Source organism: Pelodiscus sinensis, chromosome 18 (genome assembly GCF_049634645.1).
Source record: "Pelodiscus sinensis isolate JC-2024 chromosome 18, ASM4963464v1, whole genome shotgun sequence".
Lineage (NCBI taxonomy): Eukaryota > Metazoa > Chordata > Testudines > Trionychidae > Pelodiscus > Pelodiscus sinensis.
Window position 1 is genome coordinate 14,738,876 of NC_134728.1, and position 13,346 is coordinate 14,752,221.

The following is a 13,346-nucleotide window of genomic DNA, read 5'->3' on the forward strand; positions in this document are numbered from 1 at the left end:
AAGAACGGAGGGTTTTTCCGACAGCGGTAAACCTCTTTCTACAAGGAAGTCTTTTCCCAGAAAAGTTTTCAGAAAAAAGCACGTATGGACGCAGAAGAGGGAGTTCTTTCGAAAAAAGAGGCCTCCAGGATATAACACAGGTGCCCTGGTGGCCACTCCGTCCATAACCACAACTTAAATATGCATCGCTTTTTCCTTGTGCTTTTGCTGTGTGGACACTCTTTCGAAATAAGCTTTTCGGAAGATCTCTTCTGGGAAAGCTTTTTCCAAAAGGAGCTTGCAGTGTAGACATAGCCTGAGGGCTGCATGGGTGGGCTGCACTCCAGGTGGTGCTGAGGGCTGGTTGCCCCTATCCCTGCCCCTTCTACGCAAGGCCCCACCCCTTTCAGGAGCATGGAGGTCCCCATCCCGTCACCTTGCCACAGGGGTACACAGAGGCTGTCAGCCCCCCAGTGAAGAGTTTTTGACAAACTTTTGCTGAAATATGGTGATTTTGACAACAGTGATTTTTTTGGGAGCAGGTAAGGAGGATTTCATTTGTCAAGAATTGATTTTGTTTTGCCTCTCACGCTCTACATTGTCTGATTTTACTGCCTCTCTCCTTTTTTCTGCAGAAAAACAAGAAAAATAAAAAAGTAAAAATTAAAAATAAAAAAGTGAGTACAAAGCTCAATGAAAGAAAATTGAAACAATTTTTCAAAAAGTTTGTCAAAACCTAGTGAACAAAAATAATAATAATAAAAAAACCTTAAAAAAGAAATCCATGAAACACATGTACTTTTTTTCAACCAGCTGTTCTCATTTGGAAGAATATTCTTGTATACACATCGTAAATGTAAATACACTCAGTAACACTTCAAAGAAACAATTCACAGAAACATTTTTATATTATTTGCCCAGCTCTACTTGCCTGGGCTAGAGTCTGTACATTTATTCTGTTACCACCGGAGATACAACAATAGTTTCATGGACATGTTATAAACTAGTGCCATTCCATCTCATTGAACAGAATGGAGTTATTACAAGATTCCAAGGCAAATAAGAGATTCTATGACCAGCCAAAAGGCACTACATCTAACAGCATCACCAGTGCCATATATAGCTCTTGTCTTTCAAGTTGCAAGCTCTTCTGGCAAGGTCCCTCTTTATGCATTTAGATCATCCAATGCATTCTGAGTGCTACTACAATATGAATAATAAAGAATAATCTCCTGACAGCTCTTGTTGGTTGGAAGAGTCCATTCCAAAGACATAGGGGGTAAGCAGTCTAGTCCTTCCCATTGTGTTTTGTTACAGCCTATCCAGAACTGGCTCTGGCTGGATGCCCCACTTCAAGATGGTGCAGCACAGATGAGGATAGCTGATCATCGCAATTCATCTTTTCACTGCAAATGCAAGAAAGTTTCAGGGACTGGCCAAGAAGAGGTTTGATCTAGTAATGAGCGCACTGCTCAACTATACTGAATTTATGCACATTGCAGTTATGAATGGACAGGGAAAGGAGGATCTAATCCACTTTCCTTTGCATCACTTGGAGCAACTGGCCAAAGATCATGTAGTGAGGGGTCACTGTGACTGGCCAACATGCTGGAGCAGGGTGGGAGCAGAGGGTGCAAATACACTTCCCGCACTAGAATAAGGACCAAACATAACTCCATTCCTTCAGGAAATCCTTTCTCTCTGCCACCTATGGAGTGTAAGGCATGCAAAGGGAGAAAAGACTGTCCAGCAGTTAGGTTGGTAAGTGAAAATCCAGATTCAGTTTCCAGCTCTACCATAGGCTTCCTGTGTCACCTTGGCCAGTACATTTAGGATCTCCATGCCTTAGTTCTCCCATCTATAAAACTGGGATAACTGCTCTTCCCTACCTCATGAAGATGGTGAGAGAATAAACCCATTAAATATGGTGGGTGTTTGGATATTCCAGGAATGGAGACCATAGAACTACATAAGGTAAACAGAAAGGAGAGAGTACACTGGATTTGTGGCCATTGGTCCATGCCCCTCTCTACACCAACTCACAGAAGGTTTGTCGTCTCCATAGTGTAGATCAACACTGCTACAGCTGATCTTCCGGGGTTTGAATTAGCAGGTCTAGTGAAGACCTGCTAATTCAAACTGAGAGGGTGCTCCCATTGGAGCCAATAGTCCTGCTCCTCATGAGGAGTAAGGGAAGTCAACGGGAAGATGTGCTCCCATCTACCTCCCACTGTGTGGATGGTGCCAAAATTTGATTTAGGATACTTCAACTCTAGCTATGTAATTAACATAGCTGGAGTTGTGTATCTTAAGTCAACTTTCCCCTTTAGTGTAGACCTGGCAAGAGTGGGTTGCATCATGCTAGCAGGTGATGTAATTTTGCACCCCCATGTAGTCTACTTGAATAGGGAATTCAAACAGATTATTACTTAGCATAGCCATTTTTATTATTACTTTCTTCAAACAAAACTAATAAATCAGAGTCATCTAAGATGCATGTTGTGCAAAGCTTAATTGGCTTTGGCACACATCTTGCTAGGAGTAGCACTCACCTGACTGCAGATCAGAGGGCTTAATTTTCATGGGTGGAACTGAATCGCCCACTTTGGAGTTGCTAAATCTACTCTTAAATGCAGCTTATGCGTGTCTTTCACTCTGGGAAGTGGAGGAGGTTAGTTTTGTTTGGCTTTTGTGCCATGTGAGCAGGAGAGACTCCAAGAATGGAAGAAAAAAAAAAGCACTTATATAAAACACGTATCTCTATTCATTGTGGATGAGTGAATCACATAGTCTGATAAAAACTATTTTGTGGGTCTGCAGGATTCATAGAGCTACTTGTGAAACATTCTTCCTGGTTATTAAACTCATTTTTCTTTTCATGAAGTTTGGGATTTTGTAATTTATATGTATCAAATTCCATATAAAAATGTAGAATGTTAACAGCTGGAAGGAAGCACCAGATTTATGGTTTATATATGCAATTTTGAATTGTAATGTGGCCAACCTTTGTAGTTTTATTCCAATTTTCAAGATACTGCCATTTTTCTTAAACCTAGAGCTCCCTGAGGCATGAGATTAGGTGAAAATCTTACCCAGGACACTACAAGAAGTAAACCAATAACATTAACTTTCTGAATCCTGGTGTCAATATTCAAATGGCTTTAAAATGAGGCAAAAATAAGCACTCCCAGCCCACAATAATTGGTCTGTCAAGTAAATATGGAACTTAGCTTGCAAAATGTATTTTAATCTTACATTATTTAAAGCCTACTTAAAAATTACTTGCATTATAAACATTGGGCATCAGCTTTTCATTCTTTGGACAGTGCCTACCACAAGGGAGTGTAAGTCTAACTGGAATGTGTAGGTCAGTGATGAGCAACCTGCAGCCCGAGGGCAACACGCAGTCCATTGCGATTCTATGTGTGGCCTGCGAGACCTTTTGTTTACTGTTACCCATGTGCAAGGTGGCCAGATTCTTCTGGTTTTCTTCCATATAGGTTTTTTCCCCTTACCAGTACTGCTGAAGTGACATGCACACAACATTACCTATGAGAGCTAAGTGCTCCCTCTGCAGTCAATCAAAACACTGCTATGATTCAGTCAGCACACATACAAATTCTAGCTACACAAGCACAGTGAACAAAACAACCCTATCCCAGGAGACTATCTTGAGTACGATAGTCTTGCAGCCCACGGAGATGAAGGAGGGCCACTCATGTGGCTCACTCCCTAGCCTAGTTTGCTCATTGCTGGCCTAGGCACTACTGTACAGGTTGAACCTCTCTAATCCAGCACACCGTGATCTGGCATGATTTTAGTTAGCAAGAGATCCACTTGTCATGAGTGTGGCCAATATCCTGCAGTACCATAAAGTTTGTTTACAGTCACCAATCCTGGCTCTCAGTGTTCTGTGCTGTTATTTAGCTCTAATTCACCTCTAAATGTCTTCTAATATCCCATTAAGCAGTGAAAGTGTTGGTGATGCTGCTAGACCATATTGACCTCTGTGGGTTTGGCAAACTCTCTGGTTCAGCACGGTCAAGTCCTGAGGGTGCCAGACTAGAGAGGGTCAGCCTGTACTACAGTACGAACAGCTGAGTTATATTGTTGAATTGCATTTTTTATCTATTTTCACAGACTGAATTAAGATGATAATTTCGTAGAAGTGATTTCCTGCAGGATATCGTAAGGGCTTCATACTCCTCACAGATAGGAAATCTCAGCACAGGGGTGGCAAAGGTAGCTTGATGAAAATATGGGACATACAAATAAGCCAGTGCATCTTTTCAGGTTTATGTTTTTGGACTATGTTAAAGTTTGGCTTCTACCACTGTAAATACAACTGATTCCATGCTCTATGAAATACTAAATAATTAATTTAACATCCCTCACAAATAAAACAGCACTTTTGCCCAACTTACAAGATCAATATAAAAAAAAATCATGGTTATGATGCGCCTCCCCAAATTCTTCATTTGATAGGGAACCTAAGGGTCTGGACTTGAGATGCCCTCTCCATAGGATCTTCCCTCAACCCTATGAGAGCTCTCCCACTGCAGTTTCACTTCCCTAGAATTGAAGGTGGCTGGGGGGAAGGGAGGAGGCAGGGAGAACACTTCAGTGTCTGATGACTTCCATCACCTCCAGCATATGCAAGAGGTCAGTGTGCATGTGCACACATACCCCATAACAGATTGCATTACTGCTGGAGACATGCTATCCAGGAATTGCAGTGGAGCAGTGGTTTGGGCAGTAATGCAGAGGCAGGACTGACTCTCTTGACCTCCTGCAAACCCCTGATGTTACAATTCCAGCCCTCTTCTTTATGTGGCTTATTTCCATCTAGGGGTGAGAAGTTGGCATTAACTAGCTCAATACCTAGTTGTACCTGATTTTTCTAGTAAATTATTTCAGTTCTGCTAATTAAATAGGTGTGTCCGTTGCTCCCTGAGTCATTAGCTGAACATCGGGGATAAAACTTTAACCCTTCTTTTCACAAACATAGATCAACGTTATGATCCTATGCTCAAATTCTGAAAATCTTGACACTTGCTTAACTTTGTAAACACAAGACAGTCTTTTCGGTGCCTAGTGTAGTGGGGTCCCAAACTGCATGATGTAGCTCTTAGACGGAGCTGTGCACATGACTGGATTTTCCAGTTCAAGTGGAATGACATTTCATTCCACTCAAAATAAAATGTTTTGTCTCATTTTCAAAGATAACTAAATCCTTTTTTTTTCAAAAATAAAATTGAAGTAAATTATAAAACAAAAGGTCTTTCCAAAAGAAAAAAAAAGTCAGTTTCAACATTTCCAAATAATTTATTTCCAACTGAAACAATTCACTGAAATCAACCTGAATTCATGAATTTTGTCAACCAGAATCTGCATTTTTCAGTGAAAATGTTTCATGCAAAATATTTCATCCCTACTCTGTGTAACTTTGGTGATACAACTAATAAATAACTTCAATGGGCAAAATGTACAAAGAAAAACACATGCATATTAGTGCACACAACTGGATCCTCCATTTATAACAAGACTGGAAGAAATGAGTGCTATAGTAGCCTAATTATTTTTTAAACCACAAGTTCATAATCTATTTGTGCCACAAAAATGATCATTCATCTAACTTGCTGCCAATCCTTCAACTATTTGGGCAAGATTCTGGTGCTCTGATTCAAATTTGCTTGACAAAAAGAGGCTCCCTGATAGTCAGTGGATGCGACTGGCCTACAATAAAGATGACAATGCCATACCAGGCTTCCATATTGTCAGCCTAGAAAAGATAGGAAGACAATGGGGTAGATGATCCTGAGGTCTCATCTAACATTTCTGTGATTCTACAAGTGTCACTCATGCTACTCTTACTTTAAAGCACATTAGCTCCTGGATCACACCTCAGATACCATATGTGAAATCACCAGAACTTTAGGAGTAACTTGGCTCTCAATCTTTGCACACTAGGAACATGTCAGTACTTTTCGACTACCAGATTGATTTAAGAAGAGCCCTCGGTGGCTGCTTTACTGTAACTATATATTATTAATTATAATGATTATTTATAGAGCAATGGAAATTTACATTGTGCTTTGTAAACAGCCTGAAATAGATTCCCTGCCTGAAGGGTTAGTATGCTTTCTCGGAGTCCCAGCTGTCCACAGCCAGTTTTCACTCACTATAAAGAGTGACAACACAGATATAGCTCTGCTAGTGCATTAGCTACCAGTGAAAAACAGCAACTCCATCTCCACCATTTTCTGAAATAACATGTGAATTTAAACAGATTATGTTTTCGAAGATTCAGGTGCATATCACTTGAAAGTCGGGAGGACCCATTGTGGAAATCCTTTATGCTTATTTCCTGAAATACTAACCCAAACAAACTGTACTTTAACAGACCTGGTGGGAGAGGAGCTCTGAAACATTCTCCCTAATATTCATTGCTGTTTAAAAGGAAGTTTGTTAGGTAGTCTTTGATTTGGAGACAATTTGTATCTTCAAGACAGTGGCATAGTCATGGGCATGCGCATGGCACCATAATAGGCCAACATCTTTATGGCTGACCTTGAACAACATTTCCTCAGCTCTCACCACCTACCACCTATACTCTACGTACGCTACACTGATGACATCTTCATCATATGGACCCACGGGAAAGAGACCCTTGAAGAATTTCACAAGCATTTCAACAACTTCCACCCCACCATCAACCTCAGCCTGGATCAGTCCACATGAGAAATCCACTTTTGACACCACAGTACAATTAAATAATGGACAAATTTCCACCACCATATACTGGAAATCCACCGACTGCTACACTTACCTTCATGCCTCTAGCTTCCATCCCAGACACATTACTCAATCTATTGTATTCAGCCAAGCCCTAAGATACAACTGGATTTGCTTCAATCCCACAGACAGACAAAAAACCTACAGGAGCTATATTGAGCATTCTTAAAACTGAAATACCAACCTGGAGAAGTGAAAAAACAAATTGTCAGAGCCAAAAAAAGTACCCAGACATGAACTACTTCAAAATAGACCCAAAAGAGAAAACCACAGAATTCCACTTGTCATCACCTACAGTCCACAACTTAAACCCCTCCAATGCATTATCAGAAATCTACAACCTATCCTGGAAAATGACCCCTCACTCTCAGAGACCTTGAGGGAAAGGCCATTTCTCACTTACAGACAACCCTGTAATCTGAAACAAATTCTTTCTGGTAACCACACAAAACAGCTACATCATAAGCATCTAGGAACCCACCCCCACAATCAACCCTGATGCCAGCTATGCCCACACATCTACACAAGTGTTTTCATCACTGCATTGGACTCAACCACATCAGCTACCAAATCAGAAGCTCATTTAACTGCACATCCACTAATGTGATCTATGCCAGCAATGCCCCACTGCAGTGTATATTGGCCAAACTGGACAGTCTCTATGGGAAAAAAAATTAATGGACACAAATCAGACATTTGAAAAGGCAACGCACAAAAACCTATTGGAGAACTCTTTAATCTTCCTGGACATTCATGAATGGATCTCCAAGTTGCTGTTTTGTTTCAAACCAATTCCACAAGCCAAATACACAGAGAAGGATTGGAGCTCAAGTTAATTCATAAGTTTAATTCTTATGCTTATGGTTTGAATCGGGATATCAAATGGCTTGCACATTATCAACCAACCAAACAATGAAGGTGCCTAATGGTTCTTGATGTCTGTTTAGAATCTGGTGTTGGTCATCTTCCTTTCCAAGTGCTAACTAATCGTTCTTATCAGCCTCTTGTAAATATTCAGTCTAAGATCCCTCTGAAGCTTATCTACTCACTAACTTCTTTTCTTCCTCCACTTCAATATTTTTTTCCTTCTCCCCTGCTTCTGCTTCCCTTATTTATCCTTGGATCTGGACTTCCATCACTCGAGTGATCTGAAGAAGTGGGTTATGCCCATGAAAGCTCATGATACCATCTACATGTTTTGTTAGTCTTTAAAGTGCTACCAGACTATTTGTTGTTTGTTAAGTTTTTCCTGTTTAGATAGTATTTGTGTAAGCTATAGCATTGGGCCTTTGTCCCTTTCTAGTGGTTGCTCCATTCAACAGGATAAAGGCATACTACAGAGAGCATTCATGGAATTTCTTCTTTTGTTCCAATGAGTAAGTCTTATATTTCCACATGGAATTTCCAGATTTCAGCCTTTTTGTACTGCCAGATTTCAGATGGTAATATTAATGCCTCTTTGGGACTGCTTTCCTATGAAAATTCTAGCAAGTTGAATTACTGGTACTTGAAAGAGCAGTTTTGAAGGGATATATGCGAAACTATTCACAGGTAAAAAATGGAAACGACATATTCATGCCAAAGACCCAAATTTTGAAGTTATCCTTATTCTATAAAAAAAACCCCAAAACCATCAACAAAACTAACAGGTGAGATTTGTAATATCAAATAGCCAAAATAAATTACCCACAATCTACTGACCAGGATTTACTTGTGGAGCTAAGGGACAACATTTTCTAGTTTCATTAGGATTTTCAGTATTCTTAAAATATTCAAGCACTAATGTGAAATGAAAAGTCAAAATCTCAAAAATTTGTGCAAGCAAATCATTGGATTGGGTTAACTGAAACATTTCATTTGAAAAAATTTGAAATCTTTTGTTTAGTTGTTGACATTTTTGTAGTTAAAATATTTTGATAAAAAATTTCTAAAATAAAAAAAAGTAAAACAAATATTTGATCCCCAAAATGGAATTTTTCATTTTGACAATTTCATAACTTTTCAAAATTGTTTTTTTAAACAGGAATTTCATCAACATTGTTAATTTAAGCCTTTTCTTCTAAGACTTTCAGTGTTGATGAATCTGCATTTTTCTGACAAAAAATATTTTGTGGGAAGATTTCTAACCAGCCCTAATGATTTGCAAAGGACATTATTCAGCAACTCCCATACAATCAAGAAATCAAGCTGCTTGAGGGCCTCTAATAAAACAAGATGCATTCATCAAGTCATTTGTTTGCTATGAACATTCATTCAGCTCTACCTTTAAAAATGATGCCAGGGACAACTGCTGAAATCTGGGTGTTAAAATACAAACCACCTGAAATTTATAGATCTATTTGATCAGATCAGATGTGCCTTATTCACAAGTGCAGGAAAGGATATAAATAAATAAATAAATAAATAAATAAATAAATAAAGGGACCCAGGTTCATGCTACACTGCACTGTGTATGAAAACTTGCTGCTGACAATGACATTGAAAACCAGTTGTCAGTCTAATGTAATCAAAGAGACAATTGGCTCTACTGGCAAGAACTGAATTAGTGTTTTCTGCCTGAATCAGTGTCATCTGATAGGAAGCAGCGAAGCTTATGCAATGCTAACAAAACTCCCCAGAAGCTGCATTTGTTACTAAAATATGGTGGTGCTTTGCTGCTATGTAACCTCATTCTGTAATACAATATGCCTCATGGCCATGCTACTGTTCTCATGTTTCTTACAATGATACAATTCAGTGACCAAATCCTTGATCAAATTAGACAGCCATAATATTAAAACTTAAAAAATCCCTCTTGCAAGAGCTTAATGTAGCTGAACGTGAAAGATCAGCTTCTTTCTCATATACTGTACATGCACACAGAGGATGAAACCAGGTCAAAAAGTCTTGTTCTGCATCCATGTGGCGGGGTACCACCCGCCTCCATCCCCTTTCTCCTGGGAACAAAGCGTGAACCACCAGCCCAGAGGCCTAGTCCAGCACCCGCAGCAGGCCCAGAGGCCTAGTCCAGCACTGCGGGGTGGGGTAGGGGAGTCCGGGCCCTCCCTCTCCACCAGACCCCAACCCAGGGCCCTAATGGTAGTGGGTGGTTCCCACCACCGGCTCAGCGGGGGATCCTCCCCCAAAACATGTCAAGCCCACTGGGGGGGGGGGGTTTCCCGGCCCCTTGCCCTGGGTTGCTTCCTACTCCCAATCTGGTGGCCGATGGAGGTCCCACCTGGCGATGCTGGGTTGCCGGCAGCGGCCTCGTCCGACGGTCTTGTCCCTGGGGCAGCTGCACAGGGGCGTCTTCTGCAGCGGGGCGAGTGGCCACCGGGCATCGGTGTTGGGGGGCGGGCTCGCCCTGGGGCTGGTAGTAGCAGCAGCGGCGCCTCCTCCGGTTCTGGATCTGGCGGCAGGTCCGGCGGCGGGCCTGCAGCTTGGGCCGGAGCTCCTGCCTCCCCAGCGGTCTGCCCCAACTGAGCAGCCCAGCAGTCTTTTATAGTGAGGCTGCACTTCGAGCATGCCCAGTAGGGCTGTGGGGGAGGGGCGTGTTCTGCCCAATAAATGGGCTCCCCTTCCTCCTGCTCAGTGTGGGGGCAGGTTAGCCCTGTCACAATCCAGTTTAGAATACCCCTGGTTTTGGTAGGGAAAGGGGCAGGAAAGGAAGGGAGGAGGAAGGCTGACACATGGGATTTTGTGACAGCCTTACCAGACTTTTATATGAATTCACACTCAAGGGTCAGATGTATGGACCCGGGGTTTTTGGTTATATCCATCTCCAATACACAAATATACTTTCCAAAAAGGAAAAAAAATTACCTTATTTATGGAGACATCACTGCCCCCAAAGAGTTTATAATCCAAGTTGCTCATGGGGAATGTTCTACCAGGAAGCTGCCAATATGGAAGTTTAGGATGGTAATATTCCTTTCATTGTAGGCCACCACTTCTACTGACAGGGATCCTCTTTTTGCTCTGTGGAAGAATGGTGATAACAGTCCCTCTCTCTCTCTCAATAGGTCAGCCTAAATTCATATCCCTCACTCCTCTGCAACCTCTCTTAGGTCCCCTTCTCAAAAACCCTTATGTTAAATGTTTCCAAGTCAGGGCCTTGGTGATGTGTTCAGGCCCTTCCAGTCTATGGCTTGGAAGTGGGAGTGTCCCCTGTCTTGCTCATAAGCATGCAGAGCTGCAGAGGCAAGATTTTCCATCCCAGCCTTTTTAAAATTCTTAATTTCCACGGAGGTGAAAATGCACCTCACAAACTGTGGCACAGGTGGAGCCTATTTATCTCAGCGGCAATCCCACTGGCCTGCTAATGGGGAATCCCCAGTGGGCAGGACCACTGACAGGGGAGACCAAAGGCAAGGGGGCCCAGCAATTCAAAATGGCTGGGGACATCCAGCCACTGCGAAAGAGGCAGCACCAGGGCCCCACACCCTTAAAATCTCCACCAGAGCCCCACAAGGCCCACTTCGGGCAGCTCTGAGGGCTGGGGGGAATGGGCTGGCATAGCACACCATAGGCGATGCTGAGGGCTGGCTGACCCCAGCCCTGGCCCTGCTCCTGCCCTTCTGGGTTAGGAAGACTGAATTTGGCCTCACTTTGCATCTGCCACTTTATCCTTCTCCTCTGTGATCTTCTGGTCTTGCTGTGTCCTTTTGTTTCTTGTTCACACTGGACCTGCTACCAGAGTCTCAGTCAGTCAAAAACTCACTGAACATGGGAATTTTGACTACGTGAGAACAGCAGTATTGCATTCTCTGGAGTTAAGGGTATTAGCGTACAATGCTTTCCAAAAACTAGGGAGGAGTCCTGTGGCTCCCTTAAGGCTAACAGATTTATCTGGCGTAAAGTTTTGTGGGCAACGACCCACTATGCCAGATGAACTGGAGTGGAAATTACAGAGGCAGTATAAATACACTAGCACATGAAAAGAAGGGAGTTATCAAGTGGGGACCAGTATGAACTACACCAATTCAGTCAGGGTAGATGTGGCCCACTCCCAACAGTTGATGAGGAGTTGAATACCAAGAGAGGGAAAATTGCTTTTGTAGTGAGCCAGCCTTATTCCCAGTCCTTATTCAAATCCTGATTAATGGTGCCAACTGTTTTTGCAGTGGAGTCAAAGTGGATTTCTTCATATAAGTTTACATAAAGAGGGTGAGATGGAGAGAAAAAGGAAATGCCTTCTGCCTTTTCAGAAAACTTTTCAGAGCAGAACACAAATAAAAGACAAACAATCTAGTAACATTAATAACAAGACTGTTCTAATAATATGTTCCTTAAATGTGCCATGGCTAATTTACTAAGTCACTTAACTGCTGCTTCAATTAATATGAAGGAAAAAATAAAACAAGAGGTCAAGAGTCACAAAGTTCACCTCAATGCACACCTTAGTCCAGCTCTACCCTCTGAAGGCATGTATGCTCTCCAATAGTGCTTATTTACATGTCACATTGGAGTGATGAATGGTACTGTGTTGCTCACAAGAACATATGCTCAAAAGTTTATTATGGCACTAAATATGGGCTGGGTAAGAATCTGGATTGTTTAAGTGTCAAACAGTGACAACATGTGTACAATACAACACAGACATCAAGGGAGAACTAGTTCAGCTAATATGTAGTATTCATATAAGCCTGCAAGAACAAAGACCACCCATCAAGCAAAACTGAAGCTTCCACAAGAATAGGTGATAGTGTTCCTATCATTGTGCACTTGGCCTCCTGATTACATTATTTGCAAGCTAATTAAAGACTAGATAAAATGGCAGCGTGGTCCACAGTAACATTTCATATGAGCACTATTGTTGTAAAGTTGGCAGAACAGAGATTTGGAGGTGATAGATATCCATCGGCATGTGGTTGTTTATTTTTGTACGCTCTACAGCAGGATCACTGTTTACTTCACATGTTGTATATTTCACATTTGATTTACTATAAGTTGATACCATGTTTAGAGGATGTTCCTGTAGCTTTTGATCTAAACTCTGTTACTTTGTGTAAAACATTCTTCCATCTTTCCCAACATCTTCCTTCAAATAACCTTTCTTTTATGTTTCCTTCCAGATCCGACTTTTTTTGGAGAGTGATACTAAATTGACAAGCGGAGAAAATAACTACTGATAAAGTAAACTTAAGAGCTCAAGGAAAACAACCAAATGCTTCTCCTTGACAATCTGATTGAAAAGCACCAACATTCATATATCTTTGAACAGATGGGGCTGAAAATTAATAATAAAAAATAAAAAATAAAAAAATAATATAATAAATTCTTAGCTCTTCTACAGTGCTTTTCATCAATATACATCAAAAACACTTTACAAAGTAAATGGCTTCACCGACACTACAAGTACACCAGCAATTCCAATTACAACACAATTATGCTAGTGAAAAAAATTATGCCAGTTGGTAACATAGAAACAGGGCCTTCACAGATTGGATCCCTGACTTGATTGCATTATAGAGGTTCCATAAAGGTATCAATTAACATTAGGAGGGGCCTTGGTCCAACAAACTCTAGCTCGACAGCTCTGGCTTCAGGACACGCTATAAAATCTTTTCCCTTCTGAGAAGGTGTGTTGAGTG

The 13,346-nt window shown here is 41.4% G+C and overlaps 1 protein-coding gene across 1 annotated transcript in view; it reads right to left on the bottom strand.

The window, feature by feature from the left end:
- Positions 1–10,335, bottom strand: part of SPO11 (SPO11 initiator of meiotic double strand breaks) — a 410,938-nt gene extending 400,603 nt beyond the window's left edge. The window contains exon 1 of the mRNA XM_075901152.1: positions 9,992–10,335. The gene's annotated coding sequence lies outside the window, so the exon portion shown is untranslated. The remainder of the gene's footprint in view (positions 1–9,991) is intronic.
- Between the last annotated feature and the right edge of the window lie 3,011 nt (positions 10,336–13,346).